Genomic DNA, 6,000 nt, shown 5'->3' on the forward strand with positions numbered 1-6,000 from the left:
TCTGTGCACCGCAAGTCATGGGCCCTTTATGATGGAGTCACGTGGTGCGAACGCCATCATGTCACCTCTGGCAGTGGGGAATGTGATGTGGTAGGGCCCTAGAACCTCATGCATGAATAATGACCTCACGGACACTCTCCAATAGATAGTGGAAATGGCCTCGAGCAGGTGTGCCCGGCCTATTTTATAGGCAGGGTGTGACCCCTGTGCTGGATGGGTGTGGTGTAGGGGTGGGTGTAAACCAGCCCTCAGGGAGTGGCTGCGGCATGCTGACAACTAGACCTGCTGTGATCTGCAGATCACTACAGGGAAGACCTGGGACATGTAGCATTGTCGTCCCCCCCTGTAAGCATAAGTAGAGTGGGCTGGCCTAGCATATGCCTGTCCAGCATAGGGGTGTGAACAATGACCCCGGGGCACTGGGCATGGTTTCGGTCTGGCCTGGACCAGGAAGTTACTTATGCGTGTGTCTCTGTTGTAGTTTTGGCGCCACTCGGACCACAATCGGTAATGTAACACCCTGTGACTCAAGTCCCACAACATGAGCAACATGGTCGTAAGGGGGAATCACTGACCCTACATTCATCCATACTTTCACACTTGAATGATCATTGACATGACACATCTGTGTGAAGTTGAATGTTTAATGGCCATTCAAGGGAGTGTTGTATCTAGAGTAGTACAGGGCCATACAAACCCCACTTTACATTATTGGCCCGTGGCGGGCCAGCCTGAGTCCTTCAGGTAATAACAAGTATATCGGAAGAGGAAGAGTTCAGTCCGGAGTCTGATAGCTGTGTAATTGAGGAACAAACAGAATATGGCAGTCCATGTCAAGGTTCAAGGTGGTTGTCGCAGAGTGCATCTGGAAGCAGTGGAAGGTGATGATGCAGAGGGCAGAACCAAGAAGAAACAGGCCATATGGTGGAGATTAATGCTACTGCTTGCTTCTTACCAGTACGGCAAGATCATCCGCATGTTCGTCCTCTGATGTTTCATGTGCCTCACATGTGGGGGGGGTGGTATTCTGTCTCCAGCACTGTGTGGCACTGACACATCAGGAGACGGAGATGTGGATGTTGAAGCAGCAGCAGCATTCATCTGCGCCAGGCCTTATGGCAGTAATGCCATGATGAGGGTCTGCAGGGCATGGTAGATCCCACTGGTGTGCAGCCGTGGAAGCCACTCTTTCTGTCTGAACCCGCTCCATGTTCTCCATGGTCCTCTGCATGTGTCCTAACTCCCGGATGACACCACTGGAGCCACTCTGACAAAACAGTTGTCCTTCATTCCGATCATGGAGTCCAGCGATGTTGTCCATGGATCATTGGAGAGCAGGGAGCAGACTGCGGGTGTCAGTTAGAGACTGTAAGCGGTCCCTGATGGGACTTAGACACCCACGTATGGCATCTAGTTTGGCTGCCATGTGGTTGAACCCCACCCGCACCTGATCGGCCATCTTCTCCTAGCACCCTAACACACATTGTTGGAAGGCCATGTGTTGTTCGTGTGGGTCCTGGGAGACAGTCGTGGTGGTTGGTGCTTCCTGGTGTGTGATCTGTGCAGAGGGTGAGGGCTCCTCAATGCAGATGGGCTGCCCTGCTCCTGGCGGTGGGGTCCATGAGCTATTGGAGGGCGTCGGTGTCGAAGGTGGAGATGTGAAATCTGACGAAATTGATGTACATAGACAGCATTCATTTCCCTTCTTCTCCCACTCCTCTCCCTGTGGGCACCATGGATACTGTAAATTATTGACCGTATCACCCTGCCAGTAAGAACCCGTACCCCTATGCATATGTACAGCCATTCTAGGCACCATGGCCTTTTTACCCATTGGAATCCCCGGCTTCCCTCCTGCGCGTATCTTGCACCCCCCCCTCTCTCATGTATAGACCATGAAACCCTTTCCCTTTGCGCGATCCTGATGTGAAAGGTAACCCTCCTGCTTGACCCAAGCATTCCCCATTTCCCTCTCAAAAAAGCATCCTTCGCCTCAGCTGACATAGCCCCCCCCCAGCTGTATCTGACTGCCCCTGTTCTCTCATGTACAGGTCATAGGATCTCTCTCTCCCTCTCTCTCTGCGCGACTCTGGCCCTGCACGCACCCTGACCCCCTCCTTCTCCTCACATGAGCAAGTCATAAACCCTCTTCTTCCGCAAAGCCCTGTCCTTGAGAGTCACGGCCGCGCCTGACCAGCACCTCCTTCCCTTCCATGAATGCCCCTCTGTTGACAAGCCCTCCCTCCGCGCTCGATTGTCCACGCAGGCATGAATACCACTCCTTTGATGACCCCTTCCCCCGAGTCCAGCTGACCACACATGTCCGAGGCCATCGCCTAAGCCAGGAGATACCATTTACTGCCCTTATTGTATGCCTAGCCACCCCACCCCCTGGGCCATGATCAGGCGTACACATCCTACGAAACACTCAGCTGCGTGATTGCCCTCCCCTCTTATCAGCAGGTCAAGGGTCCCCATTGTGAACGTATGTGGAGTAGGATCACCACGAGGATTATAGGGATGTCTTTCTTTTGCGTCATACTGTCCTGATTGTACCATCAAATGTTTTGTAAAGTATAAAAGCAAGAGTCTCAGCTCACTTGTTAGAGCACCTCCCGAAAGACACTGTGTTTCGTGTCCGAAATGACTGGCTCTCCTCATGAGAAATAAACTCTGTTCTTGATTCCTGCTTCCAGCGCCCGTCTCGTTTATTTGGTAATTATTCAACATGGGAACTAAGAGGCGGTTTGCGCCAGCGGCCTGGGCATCGAAGGTAATTCGGGCTCGTTTTCCACAATTGGCGTCCCAACGCGGGGTCCATCAGTGACATAAGGTTCGGTAAGAGAGATCCAGACGAAGAAGTGAACATCTAAATGATCGGGGTATGCCTGCCTTGAGAGGGCCCTCGCCCGGCTGCCGATCGACAGAGCTTCACCAATTCTGAACGGACCTCTCTTGAGTGACCTATTGTCCTGACTGGAATCCCACAGGAATGCTACATGGAGTAAGAGAACAATCAGGCGCTGGAGGAGGAAGACGAAGAACTGTCCGTATGGTCCGGTCCGGGTAAGATTAAGTAGGGTGTTTTTACGCCTGATTGGTAGGGTGGTTCTATCCACCTGATTGATTGATTGATTGTATTGAAATCGGTATTTGTATACTGATATTGTATTGGTTGGTATTGGTTCATTTAGCTTTGAAGGCTACTTGACATATTGGTTCTCTTCTGGAGAACGAGACATTCTCTGTTTGCAAACAGCGGCGAATAGGAACGTCGTCCCTCTTTGCAGATAGAGAAGGGTAGGTAATGCAGACTTTTGTCCCCGTTGTAATCCGTCATGCCTACTTTTCTCCCCACTGATTGTTTTGAAGTCGATTAATAATCGATTGTTGCTCTTTGAGATCTTCCCTGTCCACAAACAGAGACGAATAGGAATATTCTGTCCCCTTTATGGATAGCGAAGGGCAGGTAATGCAGACATTTGTCCCCGTTGTAATCCGTCATGCCTGTTTTTCTCCCCATTGATTGGTTGGTTGCCTGGACATTGTTGTCCCAGGAATTGTTTCGTTTGAGGTATTTTCTATTTGCAAACAACGTGAAATAGAAATATTCTGTCTAGTCTTTGCAAGTAGAAAAGGGTAGGTTATGCCCCTTTGTGAATTCGTCAGTCCTACCCACTCCCCACTGGTTGGTTATTGGGGGGTAGCTTGCATGGTCCGCCCAGGAGACTACCCTTATGGAGGACATATGCTCCCCGCTCATGGGCCATTTAGTAGAAATAGACCGACTGGTCCGTCCAGGAGGCTACCCTAGTAAGTGGAAGTACATCGCTCGGTCCGTCCAGGATGATACCCTAATGAAGGAATATATGTTCCCCTTTTGATCGATAATCTCGTTCCACCCCGGACCATTTATTGGAGGGAACTCGTCTGGTCCGTCCAGAAGTACCCCCTAGTGAAAAGGACGCATAAAAAAAAAAAAATATGAAGTGATCACCGTTCCCTACTAACAGAAAGCTTTAGCTCGAAACACGCTAAGGAAGAGAAAGAAAAATAAAAAGAAATCAGGCTAAGTCAGTAACCCCCTGATGAGCTTTTGACTTCACCAAAAATAAGAAACATTAGAAATAGTTCGTAATAAGAAATGTAAAATGGCGAAAAGGTTTGATAGCAGAACATAGCCACGAGGTAGCTAGGCTTCACTGCCTATTCCTGCTCCCAACATGTCTGCCTCATTTCCCACCACGCCCAAATAACGGTCACATAAAATAGAAAGCAAATCAATAGGTACCTACCCCCATTCCGGAAGCTCCCGAAGTGCAACGGGTCCGCGGTTACGCCCATCCGGAAGGCGAGGCCTCGTGGCACGAGGGGCTCGCCTGGCCACGGTCAGGAGGAGATGATGTTGGGCAGGCGGTCCAAAGAATGGCAGAGACCTCTCCTTCTCTCCTCTCCTGCTGCCCTGCAGGCCACGGGGGGGGGCTGTCTTGCCTCAGCCACCGACCACCCCCCCCTTCTGTCTCTCGCCTGGTCCGACCCACGAAGAAGGCCGAAGCCAGGGGCGAGAACGGCGGCAAATCAAGTAGTCCCGCCACATGCCAAATTCGCCATCGCCTGCATAGTTACAGGTAGTCCCGCCACGTTTCGGGTCCCTGGAGAGTTGGAGGTAGTCCCGCCACATGTTGAAAAGGGAGGGGGGGGGGGCTGTCTTGCCTCAGCCGCCGACCACCCCCCCCCCCATCTTCAATGGCTGGCTCGGCCAATATCGAAGCGACGGAGCCGAGGAACGGCGCGGGGTCGCTGGAAGGGGGAGGTGGCGCGAACGAACCTCCCCCACCTCCCTCCAGGTGGAGGCTTCCAGCGACACCCCAACACTCTTTGCTTAAAGAGGATCAACATCAAAAAGCGGTCTTCAGCCCAGGACGGGCACACGCTCCATATCGTCTCTCCTCGACCTTGAAGATTCTATAAGAGCCGGGGGGCCCCCGACCCCCTGCATGGGTGCCCCCGCCCCCTTCACTGGGAACCACGACCTCGGAGCAACTCCTGCCGGCACCAGCCTCGGATTGGAAATGGCTAAAATGCAGCCACGGCACAGACTTGTTCAGTTCCAGAGGAACACCAGAATGACCCGGTAGGAAAATTGTTGCCGCCCTTCCCACTCTTTGACTCATGGTCCATATTGTTAGACTGTTAACCACATAGCACAAGACTTTTTGAACTGCCAACGGAAAGTTCTGGGCCAACCGTGTGAGACTAGAGACACTCTGGCTGTGCTGGAACTTGCCTGACCCCACCCAAAATGGCGCCGACACAAAATGAGACGTTTTTAATGAACTTTGTTGCACCCTGATTGCGCAAGCTTTTTACCCCGAGATATATATAACGTTTTGGATAATGAAAGTAGATATGAAGGATATTGAGTATGTGCTTGGACAATGAATTGACTTAGGGTGGGTACCGATTATGAGTTGGAAAATGAATTGGTGTAATTTAAGGTAATGAATGAACATTGGATAATGTATTTATGAATTTATTAAAGATGAATTACTGACATGCATCATGCTTGCTCTGTAGGGGAGTTTAATACGATTTTATTGCACTGCCGCACTTTATGCAATGAACTGCCACCAGCTTCGTTCTTCCCATGTACAGTTCCAATCTGCTCCGTGGCTAGTCCACTGGGTTGTAGGCCTGTATTTATACGTCAACACTTTTATTAAAAGTATTTTGAAAACGAAAGCATAGTTGTAGTGGTTGCATTAATGAGTTTTGAATGTATTACTACTGTGAGCGACGAGAAAGTATGATGAAGGTTAAAGGTTAAAAAGGACCCGATATTTAGCAGCCACACTATGTTTCACAGGCAGCCGGAAAAGTGCTTTAGAAGCCCTAAAACGACACCACAGAAATGCCACCTGACCGCCACCCTTGTACCCGATCAAAAGGGGTTACGACCAAGTAACTCATGTAGATACGCAGATCGTCAATGATTATCTG

The sequence above is a fragment of the Lissotriton vulgaris genome, chromosome 2_1 (genome assembly GCF_964263255.1).
Source record: "Lissotriton vulgaris chromosome 2_1, aLisVul1.2, whole genome shotgun sequence".
NCBI lineage: Eukaryota > Metazoa > Chordata > Amphibia > Caudata > Salamandridae > Lissotriton > Lissotriton vulgaris.